This window comes from Loxodonta africana, chromosome 10, assembly GCF_030014295.1.
Source record: "Loxodonta africana isolate mLoxAfr1 chromosome 10, mLoxAfr1.hap2, whole genome shotgun sequence".
NCBI classification, from domain to species: Eukaryota; Metazoa; Chordata; class Mammalia; order Proboscidea; family Elephantidae; genus Loxodonta; species Loxodonta africana.
In genome coordinates, this window is record NC_087351.1 from 67797037 (window position 1) to 67817997 (window position 20961).

The following is a 20961-nucleotide window of genomic DNA, read 5'->3' on the forward strand; positions in this document are numbered from 1 at the left end:
TCCTGTGAAATGTGCCCTAGGGATGAAAGGCCTTCTTCACTTAATCTGTATAAAATACACCCTTCAAATTCATCTAAAGCTTCTTTTCTCTTGGAAACCTCCCCTGAGCCTTCAGGCTGACTTGGGTGCTCATTTTCTGTATTTTCTTTACTTTACCATTACACAGTTAGTACCTGGACTGTCACTGTTGATTCCTTGTCCACCCGCATCCCCCGCTAGGCTATGAACTCCTTGAGCACAGGGACTGTTTCTTGTTTTCTTCTGTATGCTCAGCACCAAGCAACTGCTGCGCTGTTAACCATCAATTGAGGTGAATGAGTCAATGAACTCATTTTCATATATTTTACTGGGAAGATCTATGACAAAAATTTGTAAATTGTGGTTTTGTCTTTTTATTGTATTAATACACCTCAAACTGATTACAATGAAAATACAGAAAGCCTGGACCAAATCTGAGTCTCAGCTGTGAAGGCTAAGACTACAGAATCCAAATATATTTCTGGAAATCACACACACTAGTATCCTCTCTTAACCCTGGAAATTGCATCCTATTACACAAATGATTTACATTCACTGTAGAAGTGTAAACAGCATTCTAATTCACGAATATTAAGTAGCATCTGTATGTCATTTAAATAAGGGAATTACTATTGTGGGAAGGTTAGTAATGCGAAAAGCAAAAACTAAAACACAACAAAACAAAAAAGGAAAAAATTAGGGAGAGTTCAAAAGATTTGTTTATTTTGCCTACCACCAGTATACCTCCATGGGGGCAGGAGCACTGTCTGGTTCACTCTTCATTCCTGATGCCAAGCATGTTGCTTGGCACATAATATTTGAAGAAGGCAGAAAGGAAAGGAAGGAAGGAAGGAAAGAAAGAAGGAAGGGAGGAAGGAAGGAAGGGAAGGAAGGAAGGGAGGAAGGGAAGGAAGGAAGGGAGGAAGGGAAGGAAGGAAGGGAGGAAGGGAAGGAAGGAAGGGAGGAAGGGAAGGAAGGAAGGGAGGAAGAGAAGGGAGGAAGGGAAGGGAGGAAGGGAAGGAAGGGAGGGAGGGAGGAAGTGAAGGGAGGAAGGGAAGGGAGGAAGGGAAGGAAGGGAGGAAGGGAGGGAGGGAGGGAGGAAGGGAAGGGAGGAAGGGAAGGAAGGGAGGAAGGAAGGAAGATGGTGGTTGGGTGGTATGGGTGTGACAATGGACACTTTTTTTTTTTAATACATGTGCAGCTTACTCTTACACAAGGCCTACAGCAGATTTTGAATTGATGGGTATGGTAAATATTGTCTGTGGTCTCCTAGTTCCATACTCACCTTCTTTACTCACCTTGTTACCTCTAGGGCAGGAAGCCTGTAAACTACATTTCCCAGACTCTCCAGCCAGCTGGCTTATTATTAGACTGCCAACGAGAGATATTGAAGGAGACTCTGGGGTGGGAGAAAGGGAGGAGTTAGTTTTTTTCCAGCTTTGGGCAGCAGCAGCAACGATGAGAGCTGCAGTGGAGTGCCTTTCCTTGTTCCTGCTCAGGCAGCTCAGCTCCAACAGCAGTAGCCTCCACAGCACAGGGAACATGAGCCCTGGAGCCATCATTTTCCCTTTACCCTCTAGGGGCTGCCTGCAGTTCCGTATCTTTGAGTAATTTTGCATCCTTGATTTTTGTGCCCCAATGCCTCCAACACTATTGTAACCAGTTAAAAACCAGTTAGTTGTATTAAATTTGCTCTATTCGAAATACTGGAATGTTTTCCATTTTCCTGGTTTATTGTTGTTGTTAGTTGTCATTGAGTCAATTCCGACTTATGGCAACCCCGTGTGTGTGGAGTAGAGCTGTTCCATAGGATTTTCCAGGCTGTGGCCTTTCAGAAGCAGATCACTAGGCCTTTCTTCCACTGGGTAGATTTGAACCGCCAACCTTTCAGCCAGTAGTTGGGTGCTTAACCATTTGTATCACTCCTTTTCTCAGTTAGATACTGTTATAGAGACACTGACAGTTAGAGTTGAATAAATGAATCAATCAGTATATGCATGCATTCACGCTTGGTTAAAAACCTCTTTCAACTATAAAATACACTTTGAATTAAAAAAAAAAAAGCGTAAATAAAGAGACAAGTATCCCGTAAAGATTACAGCCTAGAAAACCCTGTGGGATAGTTCTACTCTGTCACGTGGGGTCACTATGCGTAGAAAATTGACTTGACAGCACTCAACAACACAATTAAATGCAATCTCCAATAGTGGGAGATATTTTTAAAATCACAAGACCATAATGGCAAGAAAATACAATAAGATTTAGGAGAATCAGAAAGCCTCTGAACCAGGTCATGTACTAACCAGCTGTCTCCCTGTGACAACCCGTATCAATTCCCTTTGCCTTGGTTTCACCATCTGTAAAATGAAAAGGTCAGATCAGGTCAACTCTAAGTATGCTTCAAAGTCTGAAATTTTAAGAATTTATGCCTTTGAGGAAAATCTTTCTTGGACAGTTGGGAAGGAAAATATTCTATTTTTATGGTGAGTCTGGGCTTGGCTGGGTCTTCCAATTAGTCTAACTGAAATGCATGTCTGCGTGTACACCCCTGTTAACACATCCTGACCCCGGTCTGCTGCCAGATGTTTGTCTTCGCTGTGTGCACAGGAACCATTTCCAAGCTGTTGATGCCAAGTCATTGCCATGGCAGTGACCTCCAATGACCCTTCACTTTATACTAGCAAATGCAATAAAAGCAAGTTCACACAAGTTGCATGTGAAAACTGATAGCCCTACAACAAATAGGAAGGCTGTGCCAGGAATCTGTCATGCTATGAAGTACAAAAGAACATTTCTGAACATTGGAGGCCTTCTTTCCACTGCTAAGTTTCCTCTGGTATATTATATTTGATTTATGTCCCTTAATGTGTTCCTCGGCCACCACAGGATTTTGTTAATATTAATGTATTTATGCGTGTTGAAATTGCCTAATTAATCCCTTGCTTTTCCAATGAGTTATACAAGTTGGTGGATTTTTATGATAAATATTATGATGAAGAAAACACAACAATGGAGCATAAAATGCTAACTTAATTTACCATACCCAGAGCAAAGATGTTTAGACTATGATTTCCCCTCTGAAATTAACTAATATTTCTCATTGCTTTTCCTAATTAAAACTTATCCCTTTCTTACATCCTAGGGGTACCATTTTTATTCCTAAAAATATTTAGAAGCCACTATGTATCAAGTTACTATGTTGGATGCTTTGGAAGATACTAAACAATGAACAGATCCTCTCTGCCCCTGGGTGATTTTTTAAATCCAGTACAGGGGCTCTCAGCCTTGGTACTATTTGGGTACATTTGGGACGAGACGATTCTTTGTTGTGTGTGTGTGTATGTGTGTGGGGTGTCCTATGTATTATGGGATATTTAGGATAGTTAGCTGCATCCCTGACCTCTAACCACTAGATGCTAGTAGCACTCCCTCCCCCAATTTGTCTAGAGACCGCAATGTCTCTAGACATTTCCAAATGCCCCCTGGGAAGCAAAAGCACAGCCAGTTGACAACCACTGCTCTAGCTGAAGATAATGACCATGGTTAGGTGCACAGGGATTAGGCACCCTGACCATTTAGGTCAGCTCCCTATACTTAGCGTTTAGCACAGTGCCAGGCACATAATAGATCCTAAATACTACTTACTGAATGTTGAATGAACCAATACACAAATAACTAGAATGCCAAATAGGGCAAAAGAGAGGTACCGATAAAACACTGTGAGAGTCCAGAAGAAAAATTAGTTGCTCCTGGAGGGGTAGGGGTCTGGGGAGAAAAATTCATGAAGAAGATGTGATGGGGAAATGAGGTTGGGGAGGTTATCTCAAGGATCAAGTTCTGGGAATGGACAAGGATGAGCTGGGAGATGAGTTTACCTGGAGTGGACAGTGGACAGAGTGGAAGGCTGAAGATAGAACAGAAAGGTACTTAGATTCAGATCGTGGAGAGTCTGGAATGCCGGATTTGAGTCAAATCAGGTTCATTGAGGAAAGTGGCATATTTCCTACCAGCAGAAAGATTAACCTGGAGGTGGTATGTAAAATGGAGAGACCATGTAGGTGGATATAAACCAGTTAGGATGTTTTTGCAATAGTAAAAAACGGGCATGAACAGGCTTATAATAGGCACAAGAGCTCCAAGTGAGACTCTGAATTGAATAGGGAGATAGTGTGTTGACTCCTTCCCTTGTTTACTATGATGTCCAAACTGCTTAACATGACATTCATGGTCCTTCTTAGCTCTCCAGCCTCAACCCACCATCTTTTCCAATGATCACCTCCACTCTTCCACTCTCATTCTCTTCTTAGACTCGGTAGATACACATTCCTCACAACACTGAGCCATTGAACAAGAGTCTTTCAAACCACCTCTGTCCTTTGTAGTTTTTCTGGAACACTCTCTGTACCTTCATCTGCTTAGAAAATTGTCCACCCTTCAAAATGCTGTTTCAGTGCCATCTCCTGCACAAAGCATGTTTGGACCGCTCCGGGTCGGGTAAACTCCTTTCTGTACCTTGTGCATACTTACGTATCTTACACAGATCACGTAGTACCATGATTGCCTTTGTCAGTCTCATAGTAGACTGTTAGCTCCTTGAGGGAAAGGATTGTGTCTCATTATGTTTATATTCTTTCTATTTACCTGGCGTGTTGACGAGAAAAGAACACGCCTGTAAAATAAGACTTCTCTAGGTTTGGTATTTAGCAAGTCACTGGTGGCCTCCCAGAAGAGTTTTAGTAGAATATCCAGGGTAGAAGTTGGCAAAGTGGGAATGAACTAAGGAGTGATTCAGAGGTGAGAAACAGTGGCACAGGTGGAGACAGCTATGCTGAAGTGTGCTGGCAAAGGAAGAGAGGGGGCTGGAGCGTGGTGGTCACGTTTGTGAACTCTGGAGCCAGAGTGCTCAGTTCAAACCCTGGCTGGACCACTTACTAGCTGTGTGACCTTGGGCAAGTCACTTAACTTCTCTGTGCCTGTTTCCTCATTTGTAAAAGGAGCATAATAAAATAGTACCTTCCATGTAGGATTGTCAGGGATTAAAGGAGTTAATCCATGTAACGTGCTTAGAACAGCGCTTGGTGGAAAATGAATGAGAAAAAATTGTTAACTTAAGAAAAACAGACTGGGCAACAGTAAGGTAACCGAGTGGGGGAAGTTTTGGTTGGTTGGTTGGTTGTTTTCAGGCTTGGGAGACTTCAGCATATTTGAGGTTGAGGGGAATGAATGAGTTCAGAGAGAGGGATCAAGGCAAAGCAAGAAGGGGAGAAAAAGTGATGGACAAAGACATCAGAGAATCATGCAAAACTTCCTCTGAGACTGAAGAGAAGGTGGGGGTGAGGAAAGATGCCAAGGAAGAGAAGGGAAGGTGAGGGGACACACTTGGATGTCATTCATCTTTTGTGAGATGTAAGATACCTACATCTATTTAGCTTTGTACGTGGGTGCTGTTCTCCCTCACAGCACTTCCCTTATAATTTTTTCTAAAAGCCATTTTCCCTTTCAGATATCTAAGACAATGTCTGTATAAGTTATTGATTTCTCTATAGTTTATAATAATAAAAGATTGGAAACAACCTAAATGGTCACTGTTATAGGACTGGTTATATAGGTTATGGAATTCAAGAGAATAGTACTACTACTACTACCTGTTGCCGTCGAGTCAATTCTGACTCATAGTGACCCTATAGGACAGGGCAGAATTGCCCCATAGGGTTCCCAAGGGGTGGCTAGTGGATTCAAACCACTGACCTTCTGGTTAGCAGTCAAGCTCTTTAACCACTGTGCCACCAGTGCTCCAAGAGAATGCTATGCAGCTGTAAAAAAAGAACAAAGAAGCTCTTTATGTACCGAAATGGAGTGGCCACCAAGAGCTATCGCTGAGTGAGAGAGGCAGAGTGTTCTGAACATTGGCATAGCATATTACCATTTTCATGCCATTGTAGTGGAAAGAAGAAGGGTGAAATTTAAGAAAGAGTATTTGTAGATGCCCAAAATATCTCTGGAATATTTACAAAATACTGATAAAATTGGTTATCCTCAGTTTGTGAGAGGTGTTGTTAAGGGCAGAATTTCTTTGCATAATAAACCATAACCAAACCCTTTGCCATCGTCTCAATTCCGACTCATAGCGACCCTACAGAACAGAGTAGAACTGCCTCACAGGGTTTGCAAGGAGCAGCTGGTGGGTCCAACAGAGGAAATAGATGAGAAAGAAACTTGGGATGGAAGAGAGTAGGAGCAAATAAGATGGGAGTGAAAGTATGGGGTGCTACAGCAAATAGAGATAGCCTATGAGAAACCGAAGGCCAGGCTATCCAGGTGACCAAGACACAATTTTAGGTGGTTTTTCTTTTGTGCAGAACGTGATGTTACTTCCCCAGGGACCCCAGATCTTAATTCTGCTGTGTGGAACAGTTCTGCTGCCTACCCTTCACAGGGTTGCTGGAGGGTTGAATGATACAATTCTTGTAGCTGCTTTGAATAGTGCCTAATACATAGTAAGCATACCAGGAATCTTAGTTGTTAATAATAATTACCATTATTTGAACATGTTTTGAAGGTGGGGGACTCAGGAGAGTGGGTGCAAAGTTTGGGTCAATTCTGGAGTGTAGATCAAGGGACAAGATGCAGACCGAAAAACAAAAAGTCAGCAGAAGCAGGGAATTGGAGGCCACACATATAAGCCTATGAGGATTTGAAGAATTTTGAGAAGAAGGCTTTGGGCTGGTGGGAAATGAATCTATCTTATCTATCCTAAGTGACTATGAGACCCCAGTTAATATCTGAGTTACAGAGCCAACCAGCACCCCAAATTCTTATGGCTCTAGTGATTATGGAGGAGGGACAGCAAAAGTGTTCCCATGATGTCACAACTGAAGCTCAGCACCTGAAGTGACCCTGGGGGTAGGCTGTCAGGGAAAAGACTGACCTTGAAACGAAGGCTCTTGCTGCTCTTTTAACCTTTTGTAGCTAGTTACGCAATATGACCTGTCCAAATGAGAACCAATAGCCTGTTTACAAACTGGAATTATCCAAATCCTATAGACTTTTCTATAGTCTTATAGCTTTAAAAGAATGAATGCAGCTCTAGGAAGAGCCCACCTGGACATATCCAGCACTTCTGCATGTCTGTTAATATAGAAAATAGAGGTCTATTTAGGTTCAAGGTCATCGCTGTTGGCCGAAGTTGACCAGGGTTTGATGCAGTTATTTAAAAAGCTGTCTTTAGGAGGAGGTGCCTCTAGGGAATTACATAACACCACCAGCAACTGTTGTGTAGATTTCAGTTGAATTTTGGCTTATAAGAAAATGGCTTTATGAGTAAAAAACATTTAGTGGTACCTCCTGTCTCAATCGTCTGAATGCTGTCATTGTAGTCCGCAAATTATTTAGCTCAACTTTGATCCTACAGTAGGTTTTGGTTCTTGCAAGTTGCTTTTAAAGCTAGAGTAACTGATTACCCATATTTATTTTCCTAAGGCTAGAATGTCATGTATAAGTACTGTCTGGGATAATGATTTGGAGTCTGAGAACCTGTATTTGAGGGCTGGCTCTGCCACTTAGCTGGCAAATTTGGGCTGTCCCGTGTACTTCTAGATAGAGGATTTTCCCTTGTAAAGATTTGTATTTTCTTTTTAAAGGCTTATACCTCTTGGAAAGTATTATGCCTTATACCTTTCCATCTCTATGTGCCTATGTATCTACGTGTCTGCATCCATCCATCCATCCGTCCGTCCAGCCATCCGTCTGTCCATCCGTCCATCCATCCCTCCATCCATCCATCCATTCACCTATCCACCCACCCATTCATCCACACATTCATCTATCTATACCTTAGAAAAAAAAATTTTTTTTTTGTTTATTAAATCATTTTTCAAAAAGCAATTTCTGGGTGAGGAGGGACATCTTGGTTTCCTAGTGCTGCTGTCACAGGAAAACCACAAGCTTTAACAAGCAGAATTTTATTTTCTCACAGTTTAGGAGACTAGAAGTCCTAATTCAGAACACTGGCTCAAGGTGAAGGCTCTTGCTCTGTGGCTCTGGGGGAAAATCCTTGTCTTGGCTTCTGTTACCCTCGTGTTCCTCAATTCCTTGGCTATCTCCACATGGGCATCTATCTTTCCCCATTTGTGCTTGCTTTTCTCTGTGTCTAATCTGCTCTTTTTATATATCAAAAGTCATTAGGTTTAAGACATGCCATACACTGATATGGGCTCATTAACATAATGAAGAAAATCTATTCCCAAATGAAATTACATCCACAGTTATAGCAGTTAGGATTCCAACACATATTTTTAGGGTACATAATTTTATCTGTAACAAAGGGAAGTGAAAGTGGCTGAGGCCAAATAACACATTTCAAAGTATTTCTCCCCTTGCCCTGGGCTAGTGCCGACCTCCTGGTATTTATGCTCAGGCCCTGACATTCCTTTTCAAACTAGGCATATCTGGGCGGCAAGAAACCATAATAAGGAGATCTCAACAGCATTAGTCGTTTTCTCTGGGCGAGGACCCATACATTTCAACCTGGGCAAGCTCATCCTGAATGAATCCCCGATCCCTCCTGGGATGTGTCCACCAGTGCAGCCTTGTTCCAGTTCAGGTTCCAGGCATCCTGTCAGAATGAACTCACATGCTCCCAGATGGAGCAGTGCCCCCGCAACAGCTGTGAAATCTGAGAGTCCGCAGCCTCCTCACAGAGTAAGTCTCAGAGGGCCTGCTTAAGCCTGGCGATTTAGCTCTGGTCATCCCCAGGTTTGGGCTAGGCTCATATGCGATGGGTGGCTTGCATGTCAGATTCAGCATTTGTGCATTCTGTGTGTATTAAGCTCTGCAAGCCAGCCACTCTGTGAGCTGCTGGATATACAAAGTGATCAAGGCCCCTCTGATGACCCCTACCCAGTTGCTATAGCTCTGCATTCATCTGGACAAGGACCTGAAAGCTCCCCATGGGTCCCTTCCAGGTTCCTTCTATACTAACCAGACATTTACTTGCTACATTTGCGTGCGAAGCAAGCTGGCAGGGGACCCTCAGAAGCTGACCTCGAGTTGATCAAAGAGTTGCACTTCCTGCCCCTGGCTGGAGCACCATGGCCTGCAGTGCTGTGCTCCTCTCCAGCTTCCTGACCAAAAGGACTACAGTAAGGTGGGAGAGGGAGCGAATCTGTACACCCTTAGTCAGGGTTAACACAGTCGGATCTGAGCCCCTACAGGAGGCTTTTGGATCTGGCCTCAGCAGGGGATCTGATGGGCAGTAAAGGTGAGGACCCAGGAGTTGGGGTGGGAGGGAAAACGAATGTTAGAAGAATGGCCAGAGAGATGCATTCGGGGCTAGAGAACTAGTCATAGGCCAGGATTTAATAGAGGCAAAGCCACACGTCAGATGGACCAGTACAGAGGTCAGAAAGTGTGGAAGCAGGGCCAAAGACAAGGAGGAATAGGTTTGAAGGTTTGACGCTCCTGGCAGGAGGGACTAGGTGTTTTCCCTTTACATTTCCTGTACCTAGCACAGCGCTTAATACAAATGTGTTAATTTTCAGTTAATTTGAATTAAATTTCATAGAGAATTCCTTAAAATCCACTGTATTTATATCATGTTGTTGTTGATAGTTGCCATCCAGTCGGCCTCTGACTCATGGAGAACCCATGCACAATGGGTCAGACCAATGTGGTCCGTAGGGTTTTTAGTGGCTGATTTTTGGGAATACATTGCTAGGCCTTTCTTCCTAGCCCGTCTTAGTCTGGAAGCTCTGCTGAAACCTGTTCAGCATCATTGCAACATGCAGGCCTCCATTGACAGACAGGTGGTGGCTGCATATGAAGTGCCTTGGCCAAGGATCAAACCTGGGTCTCCTGCATGGAAGGATGAGAAATCTACCACTGAACCATCACTCCTCCCATTTATAGTATAATGTATATTAAATTCAGCTGAGGTTGGCAAACCACCACCACCACAAAAGACGTGAAAGACAGGTGAAAGGCAGTCATTGAGCATTGCTTTCTGTCACGCACAGGACTAAGCACTTTAAATTTATTCTCCTATTTAAATCTTGAAAGAATCCTACCAGGTAAATAAGATCATCCCCATGTAGATGAGGAAACCGAGCCTCATAGGAGTTATTTGCCTAAGTTCACATGGCTATGATGTAGTGGTACAGGAATCCAGGTCTGATTTTCAAAGCCTACTCCTCAAACCACCCCTGAGAACCTCCTGGGGGCGGAGATCATCTTTGTGGTCCTGGCATTGGGCCTGAACATGGAAAGCAATCAATTTGCTTTTGAAGAATGAATGAATGATTGGACCATGAGTGAATGTTGGATGGAGAGCATCTTTGTTCATGAACATGCATTTGATGAATCCTTGCTTCTGAGGTTCACACACATTCGATAGATGGAAACTCAATTTTTGAGGTCTTATCAATAAAAGGAGGAGCCCTGGTGGTGCAGTGGTCAAGCACTTGGCTGCTAACCAAAAGGTCTGCGGTTCGAACCCAACAGCTGCTCCACTGGAGAAAGATGTGGCAGCCTGTTTCTGTAAACCCTATGAGGCAGTTCTGCTCTGTGCTATAGAGATGCTATGAGTTGGAATGGACTTGATGTAAATGGGTTTGGTTTTGCATATCAGTACAAGGCAGGAATCACATTTTCTATTTTCTTTGTATTCTATAGCCCATAGGTGCTGCATTATTATCCATTAATACTTCTGCTACCTGAACACCTACCGCTGCTACAGACAGCTCAGGTCACTGGAAGATAACACCACATGGGTTCAAACCCAGTGGAGGTTTTGAATGTTTGTCCAGCTATGAATTTGGAATTCTTGAGGCTTTTTCTTTCTTCTTCTGAGCCATCTTTACTGCCTCACAGAATGGAAACATTGAAGGGTCATTTCTAACTTTTTGGGGGACTTACTGCTGCTCCTTCTTAAAAGCAATTTAAAATCTGTCTATTCAAACACACGTTTTGTACAAAGGTTTATTTTGCTATATATAGAAAATTCCACCAGAGGACTAATTTGGCATCTTTGTTGATTACCCATTGTAATGAGCCTTATTACAAAATTAAAATAATTTTTACCTAACTGCATTTCACTACTAATTAACATTTTACGCATCCTGCAGTGGACACTTTGGGTTGAATCAGAGACATAATTATGTCATTTCTATGCAAAGACCAGCTTGTGAATTATTAATTAATATTAAATCTGTTGATCAAAGGCTAATTCGTAAGTAAACGTATTATAGCTTACCACGTATTTCTCTCTAGAAGCTTTCTCTTGTAATTTCTGTGGTCCCTTGTCCCTCCTGAATATCAGGGAACAATAAAGACAGAAGCTGGCAGCACAGATTCCAAGAACAGAAGCAATCCATGTCGAGCTCTATCTGAATTTTTACCCACTTTTAAGCCTTGGATATTCCAGCTGTTTTGTAAAGTTGAGAAGCACATGCAGGGTTCAAGCAAGCTATGGAAAGCAAGCCTTCCTCACTTCCTTTATATTTTCTTCAACACCTAAAAGAAGAATTGTACTCTGCTATTTATAATATACAAGCAGCTTTGCTCCCTGAGGCCACACCAGCCTGCGAGTGCAGTCAGGAAAGGGGGTCTGTATGATGACTGGATGGACTCCCTGTGAGTCTGGTTGTGCAAATGATTAACAAGCTTAGTAGTAACTGAGAGGTTGAAAGTTTGAGTCCACTTAGAGTTGCCTCGGAAGAAAGGCCTGGCAATCTACTTCCAAAAAATTAGCCATGAAAAACCCTATGGAATACAGTTCTACTCGGATACACATGGGGTCGCCATGAATCAGAATCAGCTTGACAGCAACTGGTTTATTGTGTCTGGGGCAGCCCCTTCCAGGGAAGTCACTGGAACTCCAGGCCTCAACTGGGAAGAAGGAAGCTCACAGGTACTCCTGGAAGGAAGGCATCTTCTGAGCCACCTCAGGGCATCTCCATGCTCTGCTACCCCATCCTTTCAGGACCACTCTTGTGCCCTGGGTCCTGGCGGTAGATGCTCCTGACATGGCCCTGGCCTCACCCGTGCAAGCTGTGACTGCTGTTCATCTCACGCCATGGATGACACAGGTGTGGCCATCTTTCTCCCCAGCAGTCAGCTGATGACACTGAGAGGTACCCCCTCCATGCTTACACTTTATTTTTAGCCAGAAAACTCTTGCTTCATACTTGTGGTTTCCATCACACCTCCACCAGGCTGTCTGCCCTGGAATCACATTCTCGTTTTAGGGCACTTATTAATATTTGTAGATTAACTCAATCTCGGCTTTCTAAAGTTTAAGTGGCAAGGTTTTTTTTTTTGTTGTTGTTTTTAATTTCCAGCATAAATTCTTTCACCATGGGCTTAGCTCTTATCTGTGACCAAGGTCTGGCAGCTCTTTCTCTGAGTTCCTTGCTCAACATCCATGTTCTTTGTCACAGTGTGTGTGTTTTGCTTTCCTTGGTGGGGAGAATCACTTTCTGCTGTTTGGGGATCCAAGCTGAGAATTACTGGGTGACTTTCTACATCACTGTTTGCCTTAGGCTCGGTTCTGTAGAAAGGCAAAACCAGTAAAGCGTATAAATATATATATAGATTTGTATCAAGGAAACAGCTCTTGCAATCGTAGAGGCTAGAACGTCCCAAGTCCATGGATCAGAATAAAGGCTTCTCCCGATTCACTTAGTTGCAGGGGCTGGCGAACCCAAGATCAGCAGGTCGGAGAGCAGGGCTGCAGCTCACAGGCTGTGAAGATCAACCAATCCCAAGTTCAGCACGTAAGCTGCTAGCTCAAGTCCCAAGAACCGGAGGTCAGATGAATAGAGGGCAGCAACAGGATCCAGAGCAGGCAAAAAGCTAGAAGGTCTGCTTATGTTCGGATGCAGGCCACACCCCCAAGGAAAATCCCTTTCAACTGATTCGCTACTCACATCAGATCCCATCATGGGAGAGATCACATATAAACACTGAGAATCATGGCCCAACCAAGTTGACTCACAATCTTAACCATCACACTGTTTAGCAAATTCAAACACACACACACAAACATACTTCAATATTGTTGGCAATGCTAGCACAATATAGCACGTTTTGTATTTGTATATATTTGGTAAAATTGCTCACATTGATCACCTTATTGGATCCTTATAATTCCAATATAAGGATAGAAAGTATGGTTATTCTGATTTTATCTAAAAGTAAGTATGTCACAGAAAGGCTAAGTGACTTGCCCAGTGTCCCCCAGCCAGTTACTCTGAAGGCAGGAACAGATGCAGAACAAGATCCAGCAAAAACTCAGTGGCTTCAGGAATCTAGATGTTTATTTTTCCTTTCTATGCTCATCCAGTGAAATGTCAGTGGTCAACTCTCATCAGTTATTTATGATCCTGGGTCAGTGGGGACTCTTCCATCTTCAACACATGACTTCCAAAGTCCCTTTGCTCTTTGCCTTTTCCAACCATGGAGAAATAGGAAAGAAAGCATGGAAGAGGCACAGCCTGGTCTTAAGGTACCAGCTTGGAAATGGCTTATATCACTTCTACTCGCATTCTGTTGTCCGTCAGTCACGTGGCCGCATCTGAGTTACTGCAAAAAAAAAAAAAAAAAGATTGGGATTTGTAGTTCAGCTCCATGCCTAGGAAGAAGAGCAAGTAGGTTTGGTGAACAACCAGCAATCTCAGCCACAAGGAAGGAGAACACACACATACTGCAGATCACATGTCTGAGATGTGAACCCAGGGATAACCCAAGAGTAACACCGCTCCACAAATTCTCCGTAGCAGCAAGTTGTGATGGAGATAATTTCCAAAGGCTCTATGACTATATTGAGCTTCGATTATAGTGATGAGGACATACGAGGTGTGGGGCATATGCATCCATTCATCCATCCATCAATATATTCATCCATCGATCCATCATTCAATGAATTCCTTTAGAACATCAATAATGGGAACAAGCAACAGCGCGTAGGAGCCAGAACACAGATGACTTTTGTGGGAGTACAGGGCTCATGTAACATGAAGAAGAAGCTCTCAAGGCTGATGGGTTAGAAAGAACAGATGAAAGGCCAAGGCTCAGCTATCAAAATTAGAATTTATACAAGTAGGAGGAAAGTTCTGTTGACTGAACTAGCAGCTGTGTGTAGAATAGAGTAGGGAGAGATCAGAGAAATTGGAACAAGATGGAAGGCAATTGCCAAAAATTAGAGATAAGGTAATGAGTCCTGGGTTAAGAGTGTGACTAAAGAAATAGAAAGGCAGGTATCAGTAGCAAAGAAAATGAGCAGGACACAGTGGCTAAACTGATGTGGGGGATGAAGAAGAGAATGTCAAAGCTGGAGAATCTGGTACCATCGACGGATGGAGAAAATGGGAGAGGGAGGAGATAAGGCAATGCTTGGGTGATTAATTTTTTACCTCCAAGTAGAGATATCCCAGGGATAATTGGAGACCTAAAACTCTAGAAAGGATGAGAAATTAAGGCTAGAAATTAGAGGCTTGTGAGAGATCTACACATGAGCAATTACTAAAATTTATAGTGAACAGTACATCAAAAATGGGTCTTAAAAAAAAACCTGTTGGCTATCAAGCTGATTCCGACTCACAGCAACCATATGGGACAGTAGAACTGCCCCATAGGGCCTCCAAGAAGTAGCTGGTGGATTTGAACTGCTGACCTTCTGGTTAGCAGACAAACTCTTTAACCATTGTACCACCAGGGCTCCAAAAATGAGTCTAGAGACAAAAAGAAAAAAAAAAGGCTGTCTTTGGACAAAGCCAGGTGTGATATGCACATCAATGATATTTTCATTTCTGTTGAGGTATCACTAAGATGACTTTTCTCAGGGAATTCTGATTCCTGGAAACCGGCAAGATACACAAGAAGAAGTAACACATTCCATTATTATGGTCTCTTTTGCCTGTGGACACAAATGTTTTCTTAATGGAATGTCTTTGTTTTAGAGAGAGAGGTTCAAGGGAGATAAGGCACAGGGAGGTAAAGTCATTTGCTTTCAGTCCCAGGAGTTAATGGCTGTAGCAGTAATATACTTTGGGACCATATCCATTAGAACAGTGTTTCCCGAGTCTGAAAATCGATCATCTATGGTTTCATTAAGCATGATGCTTGAAGCATGATACTTCAGGACAAAAGCGTGTCACCGTATTTCCTGGCACCATAGAAGTTATTTTAATACTGAAATTTTATCCCTGTTGTTTATTGAGTGTTTGGATCCTGAAAGCTAGTCCCAAGGAACCTGTGATGCAGCTACATTTAGCTATTTCAGTCTCTGGTCAGGTTTCCATTCGTCTCATCTTTGAAATCTAATGACCTAACCTAATAAAATTATGAAGATTCTAAGTGCTCAGCACTTCATCAGCTTAGTCCAAGAGAATTAAGTCAAAGCCCTAGGTGTGCACACTTCATCGCTCAGATGAAACCTCACACTGGGAGACAATCTTATTATTTGGTTACTTATCATTTGGGAGCTCGGAAGGTTGGGAAGAGATTGCATGAATTTTAAAAGATATGCCAAGAACCTAGCAGGGTGTAGGTAGCTTTGTGGTTTTACTAACGAAGTATAGTGTAGAGAGTAGGAGATCTGATTCAGGTCCGGTGCCATTGCTTATTAGTTACGTGACCTTGGATGTTACTGAGCCTGAGATTCACTATCACTTGAATTGAATTGAGACAACAAACTAACACTGTAGAGTGGTTATAAGGATTGAGAGGAGATATTTTTCTATATGAGTAAACCTATACACATATAAATATAGGTGCAAACATTAATGTACTTGGCTACCAGCTGAAAAATTGGAGATATGAGTTTACTTGAAGGTGCCTCAAAAGAAAAGTCTGACTGTCTACTTCCGAAAAATCAGCCATCGTATGGAGCACAGTTCCAGTTCTACCCTGACACACATGGGGCTGCCATGAGTTGGAATCGACCTAACAACAACTGGTAATACAGAGATAGATATAGAGATGTATTTTGTTGTTGGGTGCCATTGAGTTGGTTCCAACTCATAGTGACCCTGTGACACTGCCCAATCCTGCACCACTCTCACAACTGTTGCTATGTTCATGCCCCTTGTTGCAGCCACTGTGTCAATCCATCTCACTGAGGGTCTTCCTCTTCTTGCTGACCCTCTACTTTACCAAGCATGATGTCCTTCTCCAGGGACTGGTCTCTCCTGATAACATGCCCAAAGTACGTGAGATGAAGTCTCGCCACCCTTGCTTTTAAGGAGCATCCTGGCTGTGCTTCTTCCGAGACAGATTTGTTCATTCTTCTGGAAGTCTAATGGTATATTCAATATTCTTCATCAACACCATAATACATATATATAGGTATATACATGTACACACACATACACAGTACCTCACAAAATGCATTGTTATTATAATAATTACTAATTATTGAAAAAAAATTCTGTTGAGTTGATTCTGACTTGTAGTGACCCTATAGGGCAGAGTAGAACTGCTCTGTAGGGTTTCCAAGGAGTGGCTTGTGGGTTCAAATTGCTGACCTTTTGGTTAGCATAGCATAGCACCCTGTAGCTCTTAACCACTATGCTACCAGGGCCCCATGGGTTGGAACTGTTATCTAACAATAACAACAATTAATAATTACATATTAAAAAAAATTGAGACTTAAAAAGATCAGGTTGGGGGAAAGGCTACTGAAAAAAAAAAAAGCAGTGTGGAAATATGTTTGTTCTGCCTGCATCCTGACAGAACTTCAGGAACAAGAGACAGATACATGAAGGATTATTATGCTCTATTCCTAGAAGGGTCCCCACTGGGGGAAAAAAAAAAACTATGGTGGTGATTCTGACAGGTACACTTCACTGAGTGCAGTCTTGAGAAAACTTCTGGGAACAGCCCACTTCACACCTTACTCTAAATGTGGAACAGAACATGTCTCCTTGAACTGGACTAGGATGAATCCAATACTGGGAAAACCCCAGAGTTTCAGGGGGATTTTTCTCTAGTGCCTGGCCACCTTTAGCTTGTAGTGTGGAAGAAGCTTTTTAACAACAGCCACATGACAGCCCCACCCAGTCTAGTTGACGTTGAGTTGATTCCAACTCATGGCGACCCCACGTGTATCAGAGTAGAACTGTGCTCAACGGAGTTCTTTTGTTTTGTTTTTCATAGGGTTTTCAATGACTGATCTTTTAGAAGTGGATCCACAGGCTTTTCTTTCAAGGCACGCCTGGGTGGAATTGAACCTCCAACCTTTTGTTTAACAGCCAAGTGCTTTAGCTGTTTACGCCACAGAGGGACTCCCCAGGGTAGGTAAGTTACTGTAATTCCTTTTTGACAGAAAAGCAAAATCTCAACTGAATTTTCTGTTAATAATCAGAGAGCCCACCTCAGAAATATATAAATTCATTCATTCATTCACTCATTCATTCAACGAACACTTATTAATGTCCTGCTCTGTCAGGGACTGGACATTCAGAGGTGTGAGGCACAGCCTTTCTGGGCTCTCAGGAGCCTCATGATGTGGGAAGCTCCCAGGACACAGGCAGACAGCTCGGCACTGTAATAAGTGCCACAATGAGAGCAAGACTCGGCTACGATGAAGACCTGGGAGTGGGACAGCTCACCCACTCCTGGGAGGCTGGGGATATTAATGACTGGCATGTTATCGTCTCCTAGAAGAAGTCCCTTCAAATCATTTCACTGCTCACAGCATTTCTTTTAGCCTCAGAATCCTATTGCGGGGTTTTGGCCCAGGAGCTATTTTAAACTTTTCACAGTGAATCCTGTTGTGACTAAGCACTGCCAAAGTAACAACTGGTATTGTGGGGATATTTATAAAAGTACTTTGTCCTTTCTGAAGGGAAAACTGTTTAGCACTGAAATAAGACATGGTAGTGGTACCATTCCCTGTGCTTCTGGAAATCATAGAAAAGTTTCTGTTATATCCACACTCCTGACATTATATGGCTTGTGCCATTTAGCTCCTCATTCCTGGTGTATAACAACGGGTCTGCAGTTCATAAGTCAGGGGCCCTTCCTTCAGGCTACTGTCTACATGAATGACACCCTCTTAGAGTTGTATAGTGCACAACTTGAACAACTGAATATGGCAGCCTTTAATTCAGGTCATTTCAAATTACAAAGACCTGCTTCTTCCAGGTCCGTCTGGGGTAGATACACATGCACGTCACTATGCCATCAGGTAGTCACATGGTTTGATGTGTTACAGCCCCCATACAAAAGCGATTTCTCATCCAAAGTAACAAATTGTCATTTTGGTTTATCCTTGTTTTAAGGCAGTCATTGTTGTTGCTTGGGTGGCCTTGAGAGGTCTGGTTCAATGAACAGGTAGCAACACTTCCTCCTAGTACGATCTTTACTTAACACTTTTTTTGTCTGCAGAATACAATAGTTCTAACAGGACTTTTACGTTATCTATGCATTATACTTTTGAGTTAATGGCAATAAATATTTATTTTGCCTTTATCCTTTAAATGAGATTTGAATTTACTTGCTATGTTTTTCTCTACTGCTTGGCATAGTCAACAATGAATTTCATGAACTTAAAATGTTATACCTCTGTCTGAGTCATTAATATATTCTAGAAACAGCAATTACTGAACCTTTTTGCTACTCACTTTTGAATGTGTTCATTCAGTTGGAAAGAATATCAATTGCAGCAACTTGGAGTTTTCAAAATGAGGAATTAATCTAATCAATTGTCTGGGTTGCTTTACCGTTAAGGACCAAAACACCAAACCCATTGCTGTCAAGTCAATTCCTACTCATAGTGACCCTATAGAACAGAGCAGAACTGCCCCGTAGGGTTTCTAAGGAGCAGCTAATGGATTTGAATTGCTGACCTATTGGTTAGCAGCCAACCTCTTAACCACCAGGCTACTAGGGCTCCACCTTTAGGAGCAGGTGCTTTAAAGTAATTGAGTCCCAATCTTTGTCCCTGGAATAAAAGAGGAGAAAACAGGAGTGAGCTTGGTCCTCAATGGATGTCCAGAAGAGGTGCGTGCTGGGTAATGATGCTCAGAGGCTGAACTGAGTCCAGAGTTCTGAATTCACTGTCCTTTCTGGGCCAAGTCCAGCACACTGTGCTTACTAACATTAGGTCTTGTTTCCCACCTGTATTTTTTACTTAATTTTGTAAGTAACTTTTTCTAATTATAAAAAATAATACCTATTTGTTATGCAAACTTTTGAAAAATAAAAGGACAAGGAAGAAAAATAAAGACACTCATAGTACCATCCCTTAGAGATAACTTCCAGGAACATTTTGATATTTTTCCAGTATATATACAGTCGACAGAAACCCTGGTAGCATAATGGTTAAGTGCTAGGGCTGTTAACCAAGAGATCGGCAGTTCATATCTGCCAGGGGCTCCTTGGAACTCTATGTGGCAGTTCTACTCTGTTCTATAGGGTCACTATGAGTCGGAATCGACCCAACGGCAGTGGGTTTGAGTATGCAGTCGGTCATCATTACTGAAGGATTCCATATTTGCAAATTCACCTACTAGCTAAAGTTTACGTGTGACACAAAAATCAATACTCCTGGCTGCTTTACGGTCATTCACACATGGCGATATGTGCATGTGCAGAGCAGCGAAAAATTTGAGTGGCCCAATGTGAATGTTCTTAGCTGAGGCAGAACAAGGCTGGTTTGGTAGTCACTAACTGAGTGTTCACGGGGACTTCATAGATTGTAACTACCACAAATAACAAGAATCAACTGCTTATACATAAAACCTGTTGCTGTAGAGTCAATTCCAACTCATGGTGACCCAGGTATGTCAGGATAGAACTGCGCTCCATAGTGTTGTCAGTGTCTAATTTTTCAGAAGTAGATTGCCAAACCTTTCTTCTGAGGCACCTCTGGGTGGACTCAAGTGTCCAACTTTATGATTCGCAGCTGAGTGTGCCAACCAAGGGCACTCGCTCTCTCTCTACATGTATACAAAATCCATTGCCCTTCAGTTGATTCTGACTCCTAGCGACCCTATAGGATAAAGTAGAACTGCCCTATAGGGTTTCCAAGGAGTGGCTGGTAGGTTCGAATTGCCAACCTCTTAACCATTGCCCACCAAAAACAAAACAAAAAAAAACCTGTTGCCGCCGAGTTGATTCTGACTCATAGTGACCCTATATGACAGAGTAGAACTGCCCCATAGAGTTTCCAAGGAGGACCTGGTGGATTCGAACTGCGGACCTTTTGGTTAGCAGCCATAACACTTAACCACTACACCACCAGGGCTTCCCATTGCCCATGACAAGCAAATTTGCCAAGTGTTCCATATTTTTGGAGCCCATTGCCCACCAAGGCTCCAAAAATACGGAATGCTTCGTGAATTGGCATGTCATCACACACACATATATTTATATAAATAGAAAACCCAAAACCAAACCCACTGCCGTCGAGTCGATTCCGACTCTTAGCAACCCTATAGGACAGAGTAGAACTGCCCTATAGAGTTTCCAAGGAGCGCCTGGTGGATTCGAGCTGCCGACCTTTTGGTTAGCAGCTGTAGCTCTTAACCACTACACCACCAGGGTTTCATATAAATAGAATAATGGGTATATAAATTATATGCTGTCTCATAACTATATGACTTTTCTATTACTGCCATAGCAAATTACCACAAACTTGGTGGTTTATAACAATGCAAATTTATTATCCTACAATTCTGTAGGTCTGAAGGTTTAGGTTTTATCAGGCTAAAATCAAGGTGTTGGTAAGGCTATGCTCCTTTCTGGGAGCTCTAGGGAAGAAAGATTTCCTTGCTCGTTCAGGTTGCTGGCAGGATTCAGGTCTTTGTTTTTGTAGGCCAAGTTTCCCATTTTTTGCTGGCTGTAAACTGAGGGCCATTCTCAGCTTCTAGAGGCTGCCCATATTCCTCCACCATTGGCTCCTCCCTCCATCTTCAAAACCAGCCATGGTGGGCCGAGTTCTTC